Source organism: Macaca thibetana, chromosome 13 (assembly GCF_024542745.1).
Source record: "Macaca thibetana thibetana isolate TM-01 chromosome 13, ASM2454274v1, whole genome shotgun sequence".
Lineage (NCBI taxonomy): Eukaryota > Metazoa > Chordata > Mammalia > Primates > Cercopithecidae > Macaca > Macaca thibetana.
This window is the reverse complement of record NC_065590.1, coordinates 73,568,815-73,593,726: the sequence shown is the minus strand read 5'-3', so window position 1 is coordinate 73,593,726 and position 24,912 is coordinate 73,568,815. Positions and strand designations below refer to the sequence as shown.

The window sequence follows — 24,912 nt, the reverse complement described above, 5'->3', positions numbered from 1 at the left end:
GATTATAGCTTTGCAAGTTATAGGGCAATGGAAAGGAAGGAAGATTGATCTGAATTGGAGGTGGGAAAGCTGACAGATGGAATGTACCATGCTGCTTAAAAAACTTGAATGAGAAGGAAGGAAAAGCTAGACCATAAGCTCTCATACTGGCAATCAAGCCCTAAGTTAATGTCTTCACTTTTTTATTTTCTGTACTCAATACATCTGGCCTGATACAGAGGAACTCAACAAATACAGTTAAAAAAAAGGAAAGATAAGGGACCAGGGAGTTGAGAGTGCAAACAAGAGAGAAGTTTGGGCTCTGTGTGGTGACACACAGTTGTAATCCCAGCATCTTGGGAAGCTGAGGTGGGAAGATTGCTTGAGCCCAGGAGCTTAAGATCAGCCTGAGCAACATAGGGAGACCCTGTCTCCACAAAAATAAAAAAATTAGCTGAGTGCAGCACTCCGTGCCTGAAGTCCTAGCTATTTGGGAGGCTGAGGTGGTAGGATTGCTTGAGCCCAGAAGTTCAAGGCTGTAGTGAACTATGATTGCACCACTGCACTCCAGCTGGGTAGCAGAGTGAGATCTTGTCTCTATTAAAAAAAAAAAAAAAGAGAGAGAGAGAGAAGTTTGATGTAGTTTATTCTGCTTTCCCTTGTCTCAGTTCCCTGGACTCAAATCCTTCCCTGATTCTACTATACTTAAGACAACAATTGGCTAGCAAGCTTTCTGGTTGTGGCTAGCCTTTTGTCTATGCCTGTAAGAGATGGTTTAAAAATCTTTCTGAGGTGCATATTGAGAGTACCATAAATGTACCCTTCCAATATGCAAATGTATCATTCTGAAGCCCAAGAGAAATGCTAAATGAAACAATTACTTCCTGGTACCTTCTTCCCTTCCTGCTCACCACAGAATAATCTCTTTAGTCTCATTAAATCCCTCAGTCACTTCAACCATTAGTTCTACTGCCTTTCCATACCTGAACAAATGGTTTCTTGTTTAAATCATGTTCAATTAGTTTTATCTTAAATGAGAGGTTCTCAGCTCTGCCTATGTGTCAAAATCACCTGGGGAGATTAAAAAATACTGATGCCAGAGTCCTACCCAAAACTAATTAAATTAGAGCCTCTCAGCATAATGCCTAGGCACTGGTATTATCTAAATTCCCTTGGAGACTCTAATGTGTGGTTAAAATTGAGGACCAATTTCCTAAACCCTTGCATGGAAATGGTTCTTAATTATGCCTCCAAATAATGACCCTATCCTTACCTAGGAGAAACTGGCCATTGACCTTCATCCCATCCTTTGGGAATGGAAATACAGCATCACATATTCTGAATTTGAGGATATTCCATTCCCATATACCATGGAATTGCCCCATTTTGTGTCCCCAGTGACAATTAAGTGGATTGAGCTGGCTACACACAGTCATGCCAGGCAGGAGCTCATTTTAGTGGGGAAGATGAAAGTGTCTGTGCTATTAAGAACAGAAGCAACCCCCTCTGAATGCAATTGATACTTTGATCTCAAGTTGGTAGACTGTTTAGAAGAAGCTGAGTTCCTAGGACAAAGTATTCCTGCCCAAATAAATCTATGGTAACCTCTTTGGCTCCAAGGATTCCCGCTGTCTTCTGCACATTCCTGTACTATTCCAACCTCTATTGTGAGGTGATGCTGTGAAAACTTTAATTTTTTTTTTCAGAACAATCTTTTCAAATGCAATTCCATGCAGAAGCTGGATATAGAGATGGATAAAAGTATAGTTGCTCTAGCTGAAGCAGAGATGTGGGAGGTTTCCACTCCCAGCTCTTAGCTCCTCCTCAACTACCTGGAGGTGCTTCTGCTGAGCTCTCCGGTTTCCAGGAACACAGATTGAAAATCACCACTTTAGGGTGACAGCAGCAATATCAAAAGCCAACAGGCGAACGATAACACTAGAACAGACTTATGAGTTGTTTTGCTCCATAGAATGAAAAAGACACTCTTATTGAGTAGTCAAGGATACAGAATCAACACTCGCAGGAAGAATTCGAAGAAATGTGGAGGAAGCATGGAAGGAAAGGAAACAAGAGCAAGACAAATAGAGAGTAACCAGGATAATGAGATTTTAGAAATTACACTGTGGGAGATATGGTTGAAAGAAATGACAATGTTTAGCCTAGAGAGAAGGAATGTGATAACTTTCTTCAAATATTTTTAGGACTGTCACATGTAAGTTGGAGTGAAGTAGTTCTGTGCGGTTGCAGGAAATAGAACATGCACCAATGAGTGGGTGGCAGTTTTAGGGAAAAAGCTTTCGGCTCAAAATCTAAGTAAGTTTCTAATATTATAATGAGCCACCTAAAGACGTAGTAAATTCCCTGTCCTGGGAGCTGTTGAGTCATTGACCAGATGACAGAGTCACTTATTTACTCCCTTTTTTGATTTCTCCCTTTCTCATGTTAAAGAAGAAAAATACATAACTGACAGATACTAGGATTAATACCTGGGTGATGAAATAATCTGTATAACAAACCCCTATGACACGCGTTTACCTATGTAACAAACCTGTGCATCCTGTACATGTACCCCATTACTTAAAAGTTTAAAAAATTATTCATGACACTTGTTAAAACATGGTGAAGTAGACTTTATACAAGACCATCAAGATAGGTACAGGGACCATTTCAATCAGGTTTCGCAGTATGGTAGAGAGACTGGGCTCACCTTTGAATATAGAAAGGAAAAGTGAGAATTTGGAGTGAAGGAGCAGGGTGGAGTCCATTGGATGGAAAATTACTAAGAGGAAACACCAAGGGGAAGAAGGTTTATGGCTAAATCAACCTAACAGGATTCTTGCTGAAGACAGGCCAGGATGATCAGACATCACATGGTGATTGATAGAGGGTGAGAAACTTGATAGATATTGAGGATCATCAGATATCATGAATGGAGGATTCTGGATAGACTTCACAGGATTTTTACTAGAACTGGACTCCACAAAGAAGTTCAAAAGAACCCAAAATTGCACCTAGTAAAAAAGATTGCTCAGAGGAGCTTGACTATGGTTTGGTCAAGGAGGCAATCTTTGCTACTCACATGCTTGATCTCAATACTTACATTAATTTAAGGAAAATTATAGCTTTCATCCAAAAAAATTAAAATTTGAGTGCCTACTATATGCCACATGAGTGGTTCCTAACTGCGGTGTTGACAGAGAGATCTATCACAACTAGCTGCGAAGTATGTCACAAGAAATTGATTTCTAGAAATAAACTATTAAAGCTTACAAATGATTTGTTTTAACATTAATGATAATTTAGAATGCATTCAATGTTGTACCTGTACCACAGTCACTTTCATTCTTCTGTATTCTGTGATGCATATTTGAGTGCGAGAAAGGTGCAGGTTATTAGGTAAGGCGTTTCAAGTTAATTATAATCTATGTCATATCAAATTTCAGTTATGGCCTGGAATAATTTGACTGATGATGATCTATCATGGAGAAGTGTGGCAAGAAACATGATCACTTGTATGTGTGTTGCCTCTGGCACTATTTGTTTCACTTTCCTGCAAATATTTTGGTGTTTCTTCAAATTCTTAAAAGCCCCATGGGGATGTGTCCATCTGTCATAGGAGACACCTTGGACAAGAACTGTAGGGTCCCTGCCTTTACCAGACTGGAAGGTGTAACAAAATTGACAGAGCTTTGGTACTGGACACAACTCAATGTGATGATAGTGCTGCCATTTTCTAATTCTGTCTCCTTTGGCAGGTCACTTAACCTTCCTAGGCATCAGCTTCCTCAGCTGTGAAAAGGGAATATTAACTTCCTTACAAGGTTATCAGGAGGGTAAGAGACAATAAACATACATTGTTAAGTGCATTTGTTTAAAAAAATGTAGATACTGAATATGATGCTGTTATCTTTTTTTTTTTTTTTTGAGATGGAGTCTCACTGTGTCTCCCAGGCTGGAGTGCAGTGGCATGATCTCGGCTCACTGCAAGCTCCGCCTCCCGGGTTCACGCCATTCTCCTGCCTCAGCCTCCCAAGTAGCTGGGACTACAGGCGCCCGCCACCACGCCCGGCTAGTTTTTTATATTTTTAGTAGAGACGGGGTTTCACCATGTTAGCCAGGATAGTCTCGATCTCCTGACCTCGTGATCCACCCGCCTCAGCCTCCCAAAGTGATGGGATTACAGGCTTGAGCCACCGCGCCCGGCCGATGCTGTTATCCTTATTAATAGTATCATCCCCTATTCAGCTAAGTTGAAACTCCTTCTGATAATATCAGAGCATACTCACAGTCCTAGGGGAAAAGTAATTCCATAGAAAATGACTATTTTTGAGCTACTTTGTGAGGAAATATTATCTTCTGAGCTACTTAGTTTATTTTGTTTATATTCTTGTGAGACTTTACTATTTTGAAGCAAAACCTAAATTTGAATACTAGATGCAGCTACCAAGAAGTTTTCAGCAAAACACAGAGCTGCAGATAATATTCTTTTGAGTTTTTTCTTACACATCATTTTTAATGCTGAACAGTGGCTGGCAATCCGGGGCCTAGTTGGTGAGACTTGCAGATAATTAAAGGGCTTTGAAAGGATTTGACTACTTTTACATGCATTAATTTTATATATTTCTATAAAATGTAACTGACATGAGCAGACTTCACTGGACTGTGAATACCAGGTGGGAAATTTGTTAATGTCCGTGTTATTACAGTTCTGATCTTCACCTAATCCCTTTGTAGCCCAGCAACAGCGCTGGCACAGAAGTGAGGCAAAGGAGGTGCTCAGGGTGCCAAGAATGCCCTTTTACAAATGCAAATTTTAGTAGTTGGAAATTATAACCATATGTGTAGCTACTACTTAGAGTAAGCTAATACTTTAATAGAGGAAGAAGTATTTTTGGAACTCTGATGAGAATTGAGAGCCACAGGCTGATCTGAGGATTTCAAAGCTGTTCCATGCTAAACAGTTTCAGAGCGCAGTGAGAAGATACCCTGCTGGGATCCGGTAATAACTTGTCTGTCTGTCTGTCTGTCTGTCTGTCTATCTATCTATCTATCTATCTATCTATCTATCTATCTATCTATCTGATCTAATTTCTCTCTCTTTCTGTCTCCCCATTCAATCAATATTTATTTATTCATTTTTGAGACAGTGTCTCACTCTATTTCCCAGGCTGGAGTGCAGTGTTGTGATCATAGCTCACTGCAACTTTGAACCTCTGGGCTCAAGCGATCCTCTTGTCAGGCCTCTGAGCCCAAGCTAAGTCATCATATCCCCAGTGACTTGCATGTATACATCCAGATGGCCTGAAGCAACTGAAGGTCCACAGAAGTGAAAATAGCTTAACTGACATTCCACCATTGTGATTTGTTTCTGCCCCATCCTAACTGATCAATGTTCTTTATAATCTCCCGCACCCTTAAGAAGTTTCTTTGTAATTCTCCCCACCCTTGAGAATGTACTTTGTGAGATCCACCGCCTATTCCAAAACCTGTAAGAACTAATGATAATCCTACCACCCTTTGCTGATTCCTTTTTTGGACTCAGCCCGCCTGCGCCAGGTGAAATAAACAGCCATGTTACTCACATAAAGCCTGTTTGGTGATCTCTTCATACGGATGCGTGAAACACCTCTTGCCCCAGCTTCCCTAGTAGCTGGGACTACAGGTGCATGTTACCATGACAGGCTCATTTTTTTATTTTTTATTTTTTAGAAATGGGGATCTTGCTATGTTGCTCAGGCTTGTCTTGAACTCCTAGGCTCAAGTGATCCTCTAGCCTTGGCATCCCAAAGTGCTGGGCTTACGGGTGTGAACTATCATGCCTGGCCCAATCCTTATTTATCTGTCACTGTTTTGCCCGTCAGTGTTACCTCATCAACTTAACCCATAAGTCGAGGTATTGATAGACACAGGAGGCAGACAAATGCCTAGGCAGATAGGGGCGGGTCCCCAGTGAAACCCCACCTTCAAGTCAAATACAGTTTAGAGCCTGAAAGCCAAGCTACAAGTTAAATCCACGAACTGGATTGAGAACCTGTTTTCCTGTTTGGTGCACTTTCTTCAGATTGATCTCCATCCTTCACTTATTTTACATATTCCTACCCTTCCCTAATTGTTTTTTTACACTGTTGTGCCCATCTTTGAGTGATGCCTTTGTTTTAACCGTTTCTCCATACTCACAAACCAATCAGCACACACTCCCCATTCTGTGCCTATAAAAACCCCAAACTCAGTCACACTGTGAAACTGCCCACCTCTGGGTGGTGCGGGAACTGCCCACCTTCAGGCGGGCAAGAGAGATGGCCTGACCTTCCCATCCCGTCTCCGCTGAGAGCTGTTTCATTCCTCAATAAAATTCGCCACTCTCATCACCCTTCAGTTGTCAGTGTGACCTCATTCTTGGATGCGGGACAAAAATTTGAGATCCACTAAACATGGGTGCTGAGTGCTTAGTTGTGATGGCCACAGGAGCTGTGGGCTGGAGTGCAAGCCAGACGCGACCCAGAAGGCTGAATAGATGGGGCACCCCCTGCTGTCAGCTTGGCAAAAAGGCAGAGAAAAGTCCTGCATTGTATCTGGGGGCTTGTCTGGGATTTGTTGGAAGGATACCAACCTGTCACTCCCAGGTGTTGGGAATGGTGGCTTTGTTTCCTTTCACGGAGGTCTAACCATTGCACATGAATGGAAGGAAGTCCTGGGAAAACTGAGGGCATCTGGTTGAGGTTACACCTCAATGTTATCCAAAGGTCCCTGGATTCACTCCAGTCTCCGACCACCTAACAGGTTGTTAGCCAAGACCTCTAGTCTTTTCTATGATATATTCCTTCTTCCTTTCATGGTCATAATGGCCCCTACCTCTCTTTTATAATGTTAAGTGTGTTGTTGCAAACTACAGAAATATTACTGGGTAGACTGGGCACTTAGCCCAGTCGTCAAAAATGTAATTCAGAACAACAGAGTTTCTGTTCATTCTTAGAAACAGGGAGGAGGCAGCAATTAAGAGCTTTTTCCCTGTTGAAGGAGTCCATTTGCATAAGAGTAAGAGGCTTATTCCCCCAGGCACCTTCCCCTCCTTGCGCCTAAGCTGTTTTGTTTCTTTTCTCCACCATGTCAGGAGTTAACATAGACCTGTGGATACAGGGAGTTTTTCTATGCAAGGGATTTTTTTTTTCCTTTTAGAAGCCATCTTATTAGGCCAGGTCCCTTTTCTCTCTCTTGTTTGAGGAGAACCTGGTTCCACAGCTTCACCTTACCACTCTACTTATAATAAGGAAGCAACAGAGGAGTGCTCCCACTGGCTGCTGGCTGCAAGTTTGGAGAGGGCCACCTGGGACTTAATTTTATGAGTCCATGCATCCTCCTGAGGCATCTTTTTGTCTCAAACTCAATTCCAAGCTTCAGGTTGAAGCCTTAGAAAGGAAAATTTGGATCTGAGGGATACAGAGGCAGGCAACAATGGACGTTAAGGGGCACAGCATAGGTGAGCATGACTAATTACTGCCAATTAGGCACCCCTCATTTCATGGATGGAGGTCATGCCTGTATCCATGGCATAGATGAAGTTACTGACAGCAGGGAGGATAGGCTAGCACGTAGGTGGGTGCAGATAATTCCTACCCTCTAGACCTCCCTGTTACATGGATGAAAGCCACATTGGTACTCAATGGGAAACACCTGCCAAGGTTGCTGGGACTTGGGGATATAAGGACAGAAGAAAAAAGGGATACCTTTTTTTCTCTCCCTTACATACCCCGGGTATCTGCTAGGAAGAGAAAGCAACTAAGGGATCCCTTTTTCCCCTCTTTCCAGATGGGTAACCAACCATCTTCAGTCTGTATGTCTCCTGAATTAATCCTGAATCACTGGGATTCCTTTGAAAAGAGAAAATCAACCTTCTTTTTCCTGTTTCCTCCTCTGTCTTCTCTTCATGGATGAATAATCGTATCTCCATACCACAGGACATTCCCCTCTGTGAAAAGTTTAATTTCCACAAACCTTAAACCACTTGACTTAAAAAATGAACTTGGAAAACTCTGAGCAATCTCTTGAGGAAGGACAACGTTTACAGTACGCAAATAACCTATTTGTCTGCTCCCCCTTTGCAGAACTCCAGGGTCAAAGGGCTTCATAGCTTGGGGGAAGGGAACCCAGAAGCCTGATATGCTGGCAAAAGAGTAAAAGTTATTTACCAGTCAGACTTCTGGTTTTTCTCTCTCTCTGTGCAAACTGTTTGAATGAATGATAAAAATCACTGTTTATATCCTCTGAAATGTTTTGATTAATGGAAAAAGGATTTGTGAGATGAGTCTTAAGCTGTAGAGAATCTGTTGTACTTTGTGCTAAGAATTTGTCTTTCTGTATCTTTCTATCAGAAACAGGGGTACCTTACGACAAAATGTGGGTCTAGGACCCCATAAGCCCATTGTTCAAGCCAGCCTGGCAAACTGGTCAGTAACTAACTTTGCTATAGGTCTCTGAAGAAAAAAAATGGGATGAGGTCTCCGTTTTGTTTTAGGTACTTGGGAGCTTGACCTTGTAACCACGTGGCAGTACTTTTTTGGTCTCCGCCATTTTACAATGGTGACCCAGGTTCAATCCTGGCTTAGGGAATGAGTACTTTCTGGTTAATATCTGTGTGACTTTTACCATTTGCTGATTCTCTTCCCCTCCATGAACAACTTCCATAATAGCTTCCTTTCTTAAATCTTCCTTTCTGTGAGTTACCTTTAAAGATTCTAGATTTTGTAAAAGCTGCTTACCACCTGTTTGAAAATATCTTGTACACTCACGGTTAAGTCATAACCTTAGTTGAGGCTTGTTGGTTTCACCTATTTACTTTTGGTAAAGTTTAAAAGCTAGAAATATTGGCCACTTGGTGTGGCTGAAGTTGGGTAATAAGGGATTTAAAAGGATTTTTTTTTGAGAGAGTGTTATGGTTAAAAGTCAGCTTAATTAGGGCAACCCCCTTTGGGTCCCCTCCCATTTTATGGGAGCTCTGTTTTCACTCTATTAAGTCTTGCAACTGCACACTCTACTGGTCCATGTTTGTTAGGGCTCGAGCTGAGCTTTTGCTCGCCCTCCACCACTGCTGAACGCTGCTGTTGCAGATCCGCCATTGACTTTCACCTCTATGGATCCCGCACGGTGTCCGCTGTGCTCCTGATCCAGCGAGGCACCCATTGCTGCCCTGATCGGACTAAAGGTTCACCATTGTTTCTGCATGGCTAAGTGCCTGGGTTCATCCTAATCGAGCTGAACACTAGTCGCTGGGTTCCACGGTTCTCTTCCATGACCCACGGCTTCTAAGAGAGCTATAACACTCACCACATGGCCCAGATTCCATTCCTTGGAATCCATGAGGCCAAGAACCCCAGGTCAAAGAATAAGAGGCTTGCTGCCATCTTGAGAGCAGCCGCCACCATCTTGGGAGCTCTAAGAACAAGGACACCCCTGGTGACATTTTGGCGACCACAAAGGGCCCTCCAAAGCAGTGAGTAATATTGGACCACTTTCCCTTGCTATCCTGTCCTATCCTTCCTTAGAATTGGAGGAAAATACCGGGCACCTGTTGGCCGGTTAAAAACAATTAGCGTGGCCGCTGGACTTCAGACTCAGGTGTGAGGCTGTCTGGGAAAGGGCTTTCTAACAACCCCAACCCTTTTGGGTTGGGAGCGTGGTCTGCCTGGAACCAGTTTCTGCTTTCAATTTTCCTGGGGAACCTGAGGGCTAGAGGCAGAAACCTGTCATCCTGAACTCCTGGCATTAGCCGGTTGAGATTATGGGGCAGCCAGTCCCTACTCAACAGTTGCCCCTGTGTGCGCCCCTGCCTTTCCTTCTGACCCATACCTTCTGGGTCCTGACCATGAATTTCTTGAAGGTGTAGCCCCCAAATTCTCCTTACCTCTAAATCTACTTCCTCGGATCCCTGCCTCCTAGATACTAATACTTCAGACTTTCACTTCCTCTTCCAAGTTTTAGAGCAGGTTGTATCTCCAAAGGGATCTAAGGAAGTTCTATGCTGCATCCTTAGGTGCCTAGGCCAAGAACCCAGGGAGCCTTATCCCTGGTGTCCCTCCCAATTTAGGCATACAGCTCTCAACGCGGGCAGTTATGTGGGATCCATTCCCCACCACCCTTGCCAGGGCCTTAGAACTGATAACCCAGTACTAGCACTTTAACAACTGGAACTGGGTCTACAACAACATAATACATCAGGATGAAAGCAAATTGAGTAAATAAAAGGGAAGTGCATATTCCTATAGTGGCAAATGGGGGCAACAAGCGAACGTTCTTCCACTGTGTTTCCAAAAATCCATCTACAAAGACAGAAAGGAGAAGGTAAGAGAGAAAGAGAAAGATAGAAGTAGTAAAGAAAAAACAGTTTACCCTATTTCTGTAAAAGCCAGGGCAAATTTAAAACCTATAATTGATAACTGAAGGTTTTCTCCATGACCCTGTAACACTCCACAATACCACTTTGTTGTCAGTGTAAATAAGGGCGTAGCCCGAAAGCACTGAAGTCATTGACAACCAGTAGACTTCCTATCAAAAATCCTTAACCCAGGAACTGGTGGGTGGCCCAAATGCATTCAATCTGTAGTGGCAACTGCTTTGCTAACAGAAGAAAGTAGAAAATTAGCCTTTAGAGGAAACCTTACTGTGAGCACAACTCACCAGTTCAGAACTATCCAAAGTCAAAAAAGCGAAAAGGTAGCTTACTAACTCAAAAATCTTAAAGTATGGGGCTATTCTGTTAGAGAAAGATAATTTAACATTAACCACTGAAAATTCCCTTAACCCAGCAGATTTCCTAAGAGGGGATTTAAATCTTAATTACCATACAAAGGTCCGACCAGACCTTGGAGGAACTCCCTTCAGGACAGGACAATAGATAGTTCCTCCCAGGTGATAGAGAAAAAAACACAATGGGTATTCAATAATTGAGGGAAACTCCTGTAGAAGCAGAGTTAAGAAAATTGCCCAATAATCAATCTGCTCAAATGTGCAAGCTGTTTGCACTCAGCCAAGCTTAGAGTACTTACAGAATCAAAACCTCTATCTCAATCCTGACTCAAAAGGTTACCCACACCCTCTCTGAAATGAATTTGCATAAGAACTGTTGTTTGTAGGAATGCATCTTGATGGGGCAACTGGGTTATTATGAAATACTTAGGAACCCCGCCCAGCCCTGGAACTCACCCCTGAGTGCAAAGGCAATGTCGGGCATGCTGGTAAAGGACCACTAGAATCCAGCAGCCAGGACCCCTTTCTTTGTGGTCAAGAAAGGTGGGAATACAGGTGCAGGACTGCTACATCGGTGACCATAACTAATCTGATAAGCAGAGGTCCATGGGTGGTTACGAACCCTGGAAAGGAATAAGCATTAGGACCATAGAGGATGCTCTAAGACTAATGCTCATCAGAAAATGACTAGGGGTACTGGCATCCCTATGTTCTTTTTTCAGATGGGAAATGTTCCCCCCCCAAGGCAAAAACGCCCCTAAGATGTATTCTGGAGAATTCGGCCCAGAGTGTATGTACCTTTTTCCCTCTCAGACTTGAAGCAAATTAAAATAGACCTAGGTGAATTCTCAGATAACCCTGATGGCTATATTGGTGTTTCACAAGGGTTAGGACGATCCTTTGATCTGACATGGAGACACATAATGTTACTTCTAAATCAGACAGTAACTCCAAATGAGAGAAGTGCTGCCATAACTGCAGCCCGAGAGTTTGGTGATCTCTGCTATCTCAGTCAGGTCAATGATAGGATGGCAACAGAGGAAAGAGAACAATTCCCCACAGGCCAGCAGGCAGTTCCCAGTGTAGACCCTCACTGGGACACAGAATCAGAACATGGAGCTTGGTGCTGCAGACATTTGCTAACTTGCGTGCTAGAAGAACTAAGGAACACTAGGAAGAAGCCTATGAATTATTCAATGATGTCCACTATAACACAGGGAAAGGAAGAAAATCCTACTGCCTTTCTGGAGAGACTAAGGGAGGCATTGAGGAAGCATACCTCCTTGTCACCTGACTCTGTTGAAGGCCAACTAATCTTAAAGGATAAGTTTATCACTCAGTCAGCTGCAGACATTAGAAAAAAACTTCAAAAGTCCGCCTTAGGCCCGGAGCAAAACTTAGAAATCCTATTGAACTTGGCAACCTCAGTTTTTTGTAATAGAGATAAGGAGTAGCAGGCAGAACAGGACAAACAGATAAAAAGGCCATTGCTTTAGTCATGACCCTCAGGCAAGCAGACTTGGGAGGCTCTGGAACACGGAAAGACTGAGCAAATCAAATGTCTAACAGGGCTTGCTTCCAGTGCGTTCTACAAGGACACTTTAAAAAAGATTGTCCGAATAGAAATAAGCCGCCCCCTCGTCCTTGCCCCCTATGTCAAGGGAATCACTGGAAGACCCGCTGCCCCAGGGGATGAAGGTCCTATGAGTCAGAAGCCACTAACCAGATGATCCAGCAGCAGGACTGAGGGTGCCTGGGGCAAGCACCAGCCCATGCCATCACCTCACAGAGCTCCAGGTATGCTTGAGCATTGACAGCCAGGATGTTAACTGTCTCCTGGACACTGGCGCGGCCTTCTCATTCTTACTCTCCTGTCCCGGACAACTGTCCTCCTGATCTGTCAATATACGAGGGGTCCTAGGACAGCCAGTCACTAGATCCTCAGCCACTAAGTTGTGACTGGGGAACTTTACTCTTATCACATGATTTTCTAATTATGCCTGAAAGCCCCACTCTTGTGAGGGAGAGACATTCTAGCAAAAGCAGGGGCCATTATACACCTGAACATAGGAGAAGGAACACCCATTTGTTGTCCCCTGCTTGAGGAAGGAATTAATCCTGAAGTCTGGGCAACAGAAGGACACTATGGATGAGCAAAGAATGCTCGTCCTGTTCAAGTTAAACTAAAGGATTCCGCCTCCTTTCCCTACCAAAGGCAGTACCCCCTTAGACCCGAGTCCCCTCCGATTGTTAAGGACCTAAAAGCCCAAGGCCTAGTAAACCATGGAATAGCCCCTGCAATACTCCAGTTTTAGGAGTACAGAAACCCAGTGGACAGTGGAGGTTAGTGCAAAATCTCAGGATTATCAATGAGGCTGTTTTCCCTCTATACCCAGCGGTACCTAACCCTTACACTCTGCTTTCCCAAATACCAGAGGAAGCAGAGTGGTTTACAGTCCTGGACCTTAAGGATGCCTTTTTCTGCATCCCTGTACATTCTGACTCTCAATTCTTGTTTGCCTTTGAAGATCCTTCAAACCCAATGTCTCAACTCACCTGGACTGTTTTACCCCAAGGGTTCACAGGTAGCCCCCATCTATTTGACCACGCATTAGCCCAAGGCTTGAGCCAGTTCTCATACCTGGACACTCTTGTCCTTCAGTAAGTGGAGGATATACTTTTAGCCACCCGTTGTTCAGAAACCTTGTGCCATCAAGCCACCCAAGTGCTCTTTTTTTTTTTTTTTTTGGTGGGGGACAGAGTCTCACTCTGTCATCCAGGCTGGAGTGCAGTGGCACAATCTCAGCTCACTGCAAGTTCTGCCTCCTGGGTTCACGCCATTCTCCTGCCTCAGCCTCCCAAGTAGCTGGGACTACAGGCACCTGCCACCACGTCCAGCTAATTTTTTGTATTTTTAGTAGAGACGGGGTTTCACCACGTTAGCCAGGATGGTCTCCATCTCCTGACCTTGTGATCTGCCTGTATCGGCCTCCCAAAGTGCTGGGATTATAGGCGTGAGCCACCGCGCCCAGCCCCACCCAAGCACTCTTAAATTTCCTCGCACCTGTGGCTACAAGGTCTCCAAACCAAAGGCTCAGCTCTGCTCACAGCAGGCTAAATACTTAGGGCTAAAATTATCCAAAGGCACCAGGGCCCTCAGTGAGAAAGGTATCCAGCCTATACTGACTTATCCTCATCCCAAAACACTAAAGCAACTAAGAGGATTCCTTGGCATAAAAGGCTTCTGCCAAATATGGATTCCCAGGTACGGCGAAATAGCCAGCCCATTATATACACTAATTAAGAAAACTCAGAAAGCCAATACCTATTTAGTAAGATGGACACCTGAAGCAGAAGTGGCTTTCCAGGTCCTGAAGAAGGCCCTAACCCAAGCCCCAGTGTTAAGCTTGCCAACAGGGCAAGACTTTTCTTTATATGTCACAGAAAAAATAGGAATAGCTCTATGAGTCCTTACACAGGTCCGAGGGACCAGCTTGCAACCTGTGGCATACCTGAGTAAGGAAACTGATGTAGTGACAGAGTTGGCCTCATTGTTTACGGGTAGTGGTGGCAGTAGCAGTCTTAGTATCTGAAGCAGTTAAAATGATACAAGGAAGAGATCTTACTGTGTGGACATCTCATGATGTGAACGGCATACTCACTGCTAAAGGAGACTTGTGGCTGTCAGACAACCGTTTGCTTAAATATCAGGCACTATTACTTGAAGGACCAGTGCTGCAACTGCACACTTCTGCAACTCTTAATCCAGCCACATCTCTTCCAGACAATGAAGAAAAAGTAGAACATAACTGTCAACAAGTAATTGCTCAAACCTGCACTGCTCGAGGGGACATTCTAGAGGTTCTCTTGACTGATCCCAACCTCAACTTGTATACTGATGGAAGTTCCTTTGTAGAAAATGGACTTCAAAAAGCGGGGTATGCAGTGGTCAGTGATAATGGAATACTTTAAACTAATCCCCTCACTCGAGGAACTAGTTCTTAGCTGGAAGAACTAATATCCCTCACTCAGGCACTAGAATTAGGAGAAGGAAAAAGGGTAAACATATAGAGAGACTCTAAGTATGCTTACCTAGTCCTCCATGCCCACGCAGCAATATGGAGAGAAAGGGAATTCCTAACTTCTGAGAGAACACCTATCAAACATCAGGAAGCCATTAGGAGATTATTATCGGCTATACAGAAATCTAAAGAGGTGTCAGTCTTACACTGCCGGGGTCATCAGAAAGGAAAGGAAAGGGAAATAGAAGAGAACTGCCAAGCGGATATTGAAGCCAAAAGAGCCGCAAGGTGGGACCCTCCATTAGAAATGCTTATAGAAGGACCCCTAGTATGGGGTAATCCCCCATGGGAAACCAAGCCCCAGTACTCAGCTGAAGAAAGACAATGGAGAACCTCACGAGGACATAGTTTCCTCCCCCCCAGGATGGCTAGCCACCAAAGAAGGGAAAATACTTTTGCCTGCAGATAACCAATGGAAATTACTTAAAACCCTTCACCAAACCTTTCACATAGGCATTGATAGCACCCATCAGATGGCCAAATCATTATTTTTGGGACCAGGCCTTTTCTTTTTTTTTTCTTTTTTTTCTTTTTTTTTGAGATGGAGTCTTGCTCTCTCGCCCGGGCTGGAGTGCAGTGGCTGGATCTCAGCTCACTGCAAGCTCTGCCTCCCAGGATTACGCCATTCTCCTGCCTCAGCCTCCTGAGTAGCTGGGACTACAGGCGCCTGCCACCTCGCCCAGTTAGTTTTTTTTTTTTTTTTGTATTTTTTAGTAGAGACAGGGTTTCACCATGTTAGCCAGGATGGTCTTGATCTCCTGACCTCGTGATCCGCCTGTCTCGGCCTCCCAAAGTGCTGGGATTATAGGCTTGAGCCACGGCGCCCGGCCTGGGACCAGGCCTTTTCAAAACTATCAAGCAGATAGTCAGGGCCTGTGAAGTGTGCCAAAGAAATAATCTCCTGCACTGCATTTCAATCCCTGTATCTTTAACTTCTTTGTTAAGTTTGTCTCTTCCAGAATTGAAGCTATAAAACTACAAATGGTTTTTCAAATGGAGCCCCAGATGCAGTCCATGACTAAGATCTACCACAGACCCCTGGACCAGCCTGCTAGCCCATGCTCTGATGTTGATGACATCGAAGGCACCCCTTCTGAGGAAATCTCAACTGCACGACCCCTCCTACGCCCCAATTCAGCAAGAAGCAGTTAGAACAGCTGTCGGCCAACCTCCCCAACAGCACTTGGGTTTTCCTGTTGAGAGGGGGCCTGAGAGACAGGATTAGCTGGATTTCCTAGGCCGACTAAGAATCCCTAAGCCTAGCTGGGAAGGTGAGCACATCCACCTTTAAACACAGGGCTTGCTAGTTAGCTCACACCTGACCAGTCAGGTAGTAAACAGAGCTCACTAAAATGCCAATTAGGCTAAAACAGGAGGTAAAGAAATAGCCAATCATCTATCACCTGAGAGCACAGGGGGAGGGACAATGATTGGGATATAAACCCAGGCATTCGAGCTGGCAACAGCAACCCCCCTTGGGTCCCCTCCCATTTTATGGGAGCTCTGTTTTCACTCTATTAAATCTTGCAACTGCAAAAAATTTTTTTTTGAGTCGTCATTTTGGCTAAATAAATGACTTACAGTAACCTGGAATTCTATTTCATAATATCAAGTGTTTTATACCTTCAACATATTTCATAGGCTTCCCAAAATCAAATTTCAGCTTTGGAATAGTCTTTTCTGACTCCTGAATTTTGAATGCTACAGAGGGCTCCTGAAGCATCCAAAAGAGAGGTAAACAGGATTATCTGACATATTTAGTTACATGGGATTGTCAGAATAAAAATAATGTTTAATCTTGTTCAGGTTATATTTTAGTGAATAATAATATGTGTTCCAAAATTGTATGGATTTCTAAAATTCTAATGTCTAAGTATATGTGTCAATTATAATTAAGGTTACTATGTTAAGTTATTGTAAACTATAGAAATAACCAAATTTGTCAATCATGTTTTTTTTTTTTTTTTGTCTTGTTTTGTTCCTTTTCAAAAGATGGTTCCTGATGTCTTTGGAGATTGTGACATTGGAATAAAGGAAAAATATTCAAGACTCATGAAGAGATGAAATGTTCATGAGTATCAAGCAGAAAAGAGTTAATTGAATGAACTAAACCGACAGAGAACTGAAGTAATCTTTTTTTAACTTTTTGCTTAAAACATTGCTGATCCTTGTTTTGTTTTTGAGAGTCAAGGAAACTTTTCTTTTGAGCTAGCTACAGTATTTGACAATTGAGTAACGTCTACTCCTGTGAACAAAATTTGGAGCATATTTGTTTCTCTCTGCCTGGTTTCTCTAGAATTTGGAAGCTATTTGTGAGTATTCTTAACTTATGGCAATATGTTTGCATAAGTGCAATAAGAATCCATTTTCTCTTGCAACAGGATGCAATTGGAGAGACTGGTTGCTTTACCAAGGCTTCCACTGGAAGGATGTGCTTCCCTTTAAGGAACCAAGCTTTACTTGCAGAGCCAATAAAACCCCCTTGGGAAAACTGGCCTCATATCTCCTCTACAAAGTTCCTGTACAGGGTTGCTAACCTGTGTTGAGTAAAGAATGTCATTTTCTAACAGGCTCAGGAGCCCCAAGTTATCTTGGGACCCCAACAAGAGAGGAATTTGGAAACTCAAAAGTATTTGAGGATACAAACCCATGTCTGGGCTTGGCTTTAAAAAGTCTTGTCTGAGATTCCTTATGGAACAGAGTTCCATCAGAGCCCACTTAAAAAGAGTATATGAAAATAATTATTTTTGCTGCACTTTATGCAAATACTCAGGCCAAGTATAAGACTAAAGTTTATTTTGCAAAAAAATCAGTCCTATCATGATTTTTTTTTTAACAAAAATGAGGACTAGAGAGAGAAAATTATGTTTCAAAACTTAAACTTTTGTCATTAAATTCTAGTCACGTCAGTTGCTTTTTAAGTTTTCATGTATGTGTTAGACTAACCCTGCTTATTCCTGTGAACCAACCAGTGATCTCCAGCTGCAGCTCAGAAGGAACAAAAGGAATAGGTAATGTAAAAATCTGGATCAAATATTCTAGTTCTGGGCAATTATCTTGCAAATCTTGCCAGGTGATAGGAGTAAATAGGGTGCCCATAACAGGAGGTTTGTTTTTTGGGAAAATAAGACCAAAGGAGCTAACTAAACAAAACCAAGCCCTATGCACCCAAATCTTGGCAGGCATAACTATTAATACAGCCACCAGTTTTTGGGCATGTCAGCAGCCTGGGGATTTTTGAGCTGTCCTTATCCCCTTGTTCCATTTTAATCCATGTCTTCTAATAACCGTCTTTTTCTCTTCTCGCTTCAGGCCATCGAACTCCAATGTTCATGCAACCAGAGCCTTGGATGATGACTTCTTTTTACCAGGGACCCTTAGATAGGCCTCTGAGGGAGATCTGACTGCTGTTTTCCCAAAATAACAGGCCCTGTCTGCATGAAGTAGTTAAAATTGGTCATCGTTCTTATCCTAATGGAAGTTAAATGTACTTCTTCAGAGTGGGGAATGATAGAGGTAGAAAGAAGAAAAATGCTTAGGCAGAGAGGAGTGAGTCCCCAGTGAAACCCCATCTCCAAGTCAAAGACAGTTTAAAGCCTGAAAGTCATGCTACAAGTTAAATCCACAGATTGGATTGAGAACCTATCTTCCTATTTGGTGCACTTTCCTCTTATTGATCCCTGCTTTCATCTATTTTACATATACCTAACCTTCCATAATTTTTTTACACTATTGCGACCACCTTTGAGTGGTGCCTTTGTTTTAACATTTTTTACTTACTCACAAAACAATCAGTATGCCCTCCCCATTCTGTGCCTGTGAAAACCCTGAACTCAGCCACACTTTGAAACTGTCCACCTTTGGGCAGGAGTGGGGACTGCCTACCTTCAGGCAGGAGACAGAGACAACCCAAACTTCCCCTCTCCTCTCCACTGAGAGCTGTTTCATCACTCAATAAAATTCTCTCCCCTCATCACCCTTCAATTGTCAGTGTGACCTCATTCTTCTTGGATGTTGGACAAGAATTGGAGACCACTGAATGCAGGGACTGACTGTGCAGTCACAGCAGCCATGGGAGCCATGGGCCATAGTACAAGCCAAAGGTGGCCCAGTGGGCCGAGTAGACAGGGTGCCCCCTGCTGCAAGCCTGGCAAAAGGGCCGAGAAAAATTCTGCATCAGTATTATTTGGACTCTGATATGCTATTTAAAAAGAAGTTAATTCAGAAATGCAGCCCAGCATGGCAATGTAATATTAGAAATAAAATCTAAATTATTTTCTTGCCTATGGAGTTATGTTAAAGTTCATTTATTAAGTGAAATCTGGAGGCTATTTTGTTTAAGTGTCATCTCTGTGAAAAGTCATCCTCTGTTGATAAAAGAATAAAAAGCTTTTGGAGTAAGTATTCATGCAGAACACCACTGCATAGATTCCTGGAATGGTTAGGGCTACTTCTTCTTTGCACTCCATCAATAAGCTAGATGCAGTGAAGATAAAAAGTGAGAGGCTGTGACAAAGAATCCTCTGTGGTCCATTGTGTGAATGATTTATAAATAATAGATGTTTATAATGATTCTGTCAGGTCAAAAACTGTGAAAACCAGAGCAGTAAAGAAGATTGCCTGAGGGGTAGGATCGTTACTCAGGATATAATTGTTTTGTTCTTTTATTTAGTAATTCATTTCGCAGAAATCAGCCATGTTACGCCACCCTAGAGATTCAGCCCCCTATATGTCAAAACTGACTTTTTTTTGAGACATGGTCTGTCTCTGTTTCTTAGGCTGGAGTGCAGTGGTGTGAACATGGCTCACTGCAGCCTCAATCTCCTAGGTTCAAATGATCCTCTCACCTCAGCCTCCAGAGTATCTGGGACCACAGGTGAACATCATCATGCCTGGCTAATTTTTTTACCTTTTTAATTTTGTAGAGATGAGGGCTCTCCATGTTGTCCTGGCTGATTGTGAACTCCTGAACTCAAGTGACTTCCTGCCTCAGCCTCCCAAAATTTTGGGATTACAGGTGTGAGCCACCACACCCAGCCCAAACTGACTTTATTAGATAGATGAAGATGATGACGAATCAGCAGTGATCAGAAACTTTTTCAATAAGGTAAGATTTGATGATCCATACATACATCCCTTGTTCTTCAGACCTGCATTACAAGTATAAATCTAATATTATAATTAATTCAAAGGAAGTGTTAAATAAGACTATTTTATGTCATAAAGTAAGTTTTTGAGCTTGGGTCAAAGAAATATTCAAACTTCTATTATAACCTACATATTTAAACTATGAGAAAACTAACATCAGAAGTTAGGGAATTGGCTGGGTGTGGTGTTTCTCTCCTATTATCCCAGCACTTTGGGAGGCTGAGGTGGGATGATCACTTGAGCCCAGGAGTTTGACACTAGCCTGCAATACAGTGAGACCCTATCTCTATAAAAAAATAATGTTAGGGAGTATGTCTAAAGCTGCACACAGGAGAAAATTCATAGTATCAAATGCTTGGAAAAATCAAAATAAATAAGTTAGATATTCAAGAAACTAGGAAAAAACAATAAAGCAACTGTGAAAACTAGGATAATGTATTAGTTTTTACAAAGCAAAAATGTGTTCCTTGAAACACTTTAGGACTTGATTTGTTTAACAAATAATTTTTTTTTGCCTTCCCTGACTATTCATACATAAAAATACTATATCTGCAGGAGTGCCAGATGACTGTATTCAAAGGGAAGATATGATTTTTGGAGTTATGTGTAATTTGAGAATTTTGAATGAAATAAGTGATCTGTCTTTAATGATCTAGATGATCGCCTGTCTTTAATTAAATAGATGATATACCTAATGTAAGTAATGACTTAACGGGTGCAGCACACCAACATGGCACATGTATATGTATGTAACAAACCTGCACGCTGTGCACATGAACCCTAGAACTTAAAGTATAATAAATAAATAAATAAACAAACAAACAAATAAATAAATAATCTGTTTTTAATGATCCAGATTTGTTTTTGTTGCTGTTAAAAAAAGAGGTGAGGGCTGGGGGTGGTGGCTCATGCTTGCAATCCCAGCACTTTGGGAGGCCAGGGTAGGTGGATCACGAGGTCAGGAGATCGAGACCATCCTGGCTAACATGGTGAAACCCTGTCTCTACTAAAAATACAAAAAATTAGCTGGGCATGGTGGTGGGTGCTTGCAGTCTCAGTTACTCGGGAGGCTGAGGCAGGAGAATGGCATGAACCCGGGAAGTGGAGCTTGCAGTAAGCCGAGATCGCGCCACTGTACTCCAGCCTGGGTGACAGAGCGAGACTCCATCTCAAAAAAAAAAAAAAAAAACAAACTGGCCGGGCGCGGTGGCTCAAGCCTGTAATCCCAGCACTTTGGGAGGCCAAGACGGGCGGATCACGAGGTCAGGAGTTCGAGACCATCCTGGCTAACACGGTGAAACCCCGTCTCTACTAAAAAATACAAAAAACTAGCCGGGCGAGGTGGTGGGCGCCTGTAGTCCCAGCTACTCGGGAGGCTGAGGCAGGAGAATGGCGTAAAAACCCGGGAGGCGGAGCTTGCAGTGAGCTGAGATCCGGCCACTGCACTCCACCCTGGGCGACATAGCGAGACTCCGTCTCAAAAAAAAAAAAAAAAAACAACCAACAAACAAAAAAAACTAACTAACTAAATAAATAAAATAAAAATAAAAAATAAATAGATAAAAAAAAGAGGTGAGACCAAGTTATTTTGCCTTTACTCAAACATTGTTGGACTATGCTTTGAAACTAAAAAGACAGATAATGCTCCATTAAACAAACAGAATATTCGCAATGTTCACAGTCACACTTCAATTTTACTCCTCAGATACCTAGTTCCTCTCCTAAAAGCTCATCATTTTTTGATATGTTTTAATAGAATAGTTTCTCTATATTCCCCTGGCAGCATAATATGATGCTGTTTTGACCCCTGTTTTTCCTTCTTAACGATGTATCTTGGAAGATAACTCCATATGAGTACATAAATAGCTTCTTGCATTCTTTTTATGGTTGCATAGTATTCCAGCTTGATAGGGCAAGTTTTTGCTCATCTGTTTTCATTTTCTTACTTTTCAATGTGGTTTAGAATCTGCTTGTTTAATTAAAAAAATCCTTTTGGAATTTAAAATTGAGAGTATGCTAAATTTAGATTAATGTATAAATATTTGACATCTTTGTGATGCTGTGTCTTCTAAGCCAAGCACATGATATTTTTCCATATGTTTAAGTCTTTTTAACCTCAATGAACATGTTATAGTGTTTTTATATTCTTAATACATTTTTTTTTTTTTTGTGGCGAGAGTCTCACTGTGTTACCCAGGCTGGAGTGCAGGGATGCTATCTTGGCTCACTGCAACCTCCACTTGCTGGGTTCAAGTAGTTCTCCTGCCTCAGTCTCCCCAGTAGCTGGGATTACAGGCACTAGCCATCTCGCCCTGCTAATTTTTGTATTTTAGTAGAGATGGGGTTTCACCATGTTGGCCAGTCTGGTCTCGAACTCCTGACCTCAAGCAATCTACCCACCTCGGCCTCCCATAGTGCTGGGATTACAAGCATGAGCCACTGCTCCCAGCCCAATGCAGTTCTTAAATTTGTTTCAACATAAATAATCTCTTCTGTTATTGTTTTAAATGATCTCTTTCTTTCCAATATATCTGCTAATTGGCCGTTTGACCACTGAAGGCTATTAATAACTATACATTAGTTTTGAGCCTACCCACTTTAGAGAATTATTTTATTGTTTGTGATGTTTCTTTTATCTTTTTTGGTTCTCCAAATATACAATTATATCATTTATAATTAATGATTCTTTTACTTCCTCTCCTGTCTAATTGAATTGGCTAATACCTACTAGAACAATATTAAAAACTAATGAGCATAGTGAAAATCCTTGTCTTATCCATTTTTTCCTTTTCCTAAGTAGATTGTGGTTGGATTTGTTTTAAGTTTACGTAAATCTTCTCTTGATTGTAAGGGATGCTCCTAATAAGGAAATGCTATGATTAGAACAGTGGTAGTAGAACAAATGGGCAACCGGAGACTCACCAGGGCTTTCCCAGCTCAGCTATGAGGTATCAGTAAAGCAGTGTAGGATACCAGGTTGGGCCAAAGGATGAAAAGAGGTTCATACACTGATCAAGAAACTAGCAGAGGCAGGCATGCTTAAAGAGACTTCTTCCACCCTACTAGCACCACTAGGTGGCTGGTGACAAAGCCATTGGTATTTGATGCCTCATTGTGGGTTGCTGCTGCAAGCTCTTTGCTGCAGCAGTCCTCCTTGCCCCTGCACTGCCAGATATAATAATCACAGAGTCCATTGGGTGGACTGGGGAGCCTGGCTCATGCTGGTGGACGTGCTAATGTTTTCTTCAGATTCTACTGCATCCTTACGATCAGACACTGTTTGACTTCATGGGACTTGGATTACACTCATATTCAATATGCTGCCTTAAAACAACTTTAAATCTCTCTCGATTTTTCACCATTGGATAGGCTGAGACACAGGAAACAATGAAACCTTACCAGAGCTGTCTTACTACCACTACAAGAATGGCATTATTCTTATTGTTAGAGATAGGGACAGCATACTGTCTGTCCTAGATAAATAGACAACTATCTGAGTTTTGGTCTAAAAGCCTCCCAAAACCCAAGTTTTGCAGTGCCTATGGTAAACTTGTTCAGTATTGGATGTGCTTCTTATCTCATATAGGGATTCTCCTCAGCCCAGCCATTAGATTGCTGGAAAGGCATCCACTTTGACCAGCAACATGCCTTAGAAGCTCTCTAACAATCAGTACAGACTCCTTCAGACTGTGGCCAGTCACCTGGACAGCATGTTTCAGTGATGACATTTTATAGAACAGAACCCATGGGAAAAAAGATGTGACCATGAGGCAATGATGCCCTTTGGAATTTGTTAGTAGCACTTTCATGGCACCACCGTCTCATTTCAGAGAGTATTCTTTGCTTTTTTTTTTTTCTTTTTTCTTTTTTTCTTTTTCTTTTTTTTGAGACAGAGTCTCGCTCTTTCGCCCAGGCTGGAGTGCAGTGGCTGGATCTCAGCTCACTGCAAGCTCCGCCTCCTGGGTTCACGCCATTCTCCTGCCTCAGCCTCTCGAGTAGCTGGAACTACAGGTGCCAGCCACCACGTCCGTCTAATTTTTGTTTTTGTATTTTTAGTAGAGACGGGATTTCACTGTGTTAGCCAGGATGGTCTCGATCTCCTGACATCATGATCCGCTCACCTCGGCCTGGGTGCTGGTAGACACAGAGTAACATAGGCAGGTCATGTGTGCTTAAGTTTTGTTTTTCTTATCATTTGATGAATCCCAAATGAGAACCCCAACAAAGTGGGTTGCTCAAGAAACGTCCATTTTTAAGTGAAAGTGGTATATGCATGGAAGAAATAAACCAGGTATTAAAGGCATCTCAGAGGTAAAGGGAAAAGCATCTAATCACCCTTTCTTTGCATGTTTTAGAGGCAAGGACTCAGCTTTCCTGATGGCTTCCATACCCCTGGGTTCCTGAGGATACCTGGTTCTGGTTGTAGATGCATCAGCTAAGTTAAAGGCAGTTCATATACAAGGGGTTGCCAAACCTGTACAGCATCAAAAATAAATCCTTGCATCTCTAGTTGGAATCTACAATCTGTTCAATGGGTAGAAATGAGCACTGTGGTCACCCTGGAGAAACAGTCCCCCAAGTGAACCTTGTTACATTTTGATAGATTCCTGGACAGGTACCCTCCTTGTCTTACTTTTGTTTTCTTTTTGTTTTTGTTTCACACTATTAGGGCTTTCTGGTGTTACTCCTAACTTTAATAGGATTGCCTTTAGTCCTGCTATGTTGGCTTTGGGATTGAAATAGAACTATGCATATATAATTAATATAATATAAATAAATATAATATTTAAATAGCATAGCATAAAATAAATATAAATACATCAATATATAATATATTCAGGAAATATCTACCTATTTCTATTTCAGTATTTAGGATAGTTGTCATATAAGTTTCCTGCTTAGATATTTTAATATGGTGAGTTGTAACACACTATGCATTTCTAGAATAAACCCTACTTGG

The 24,912-nt window shown here is 42.3% G+C and overlaps 1 long non-coding RNA gene across 7 annotated transcripts in view; it reads right to left on the bottom strand.

Moving 5' to 3' along the window:
* LOC126934232 (uncharacterized) overlaps window positions 1-24,912 on the bottom strand; it is a 95,132-nt gene that overhangs the window by 5,512 nt on the left and 64,708 nt on the right. The gene's annotated exons all lie outside the window — the stretch shown is intronic.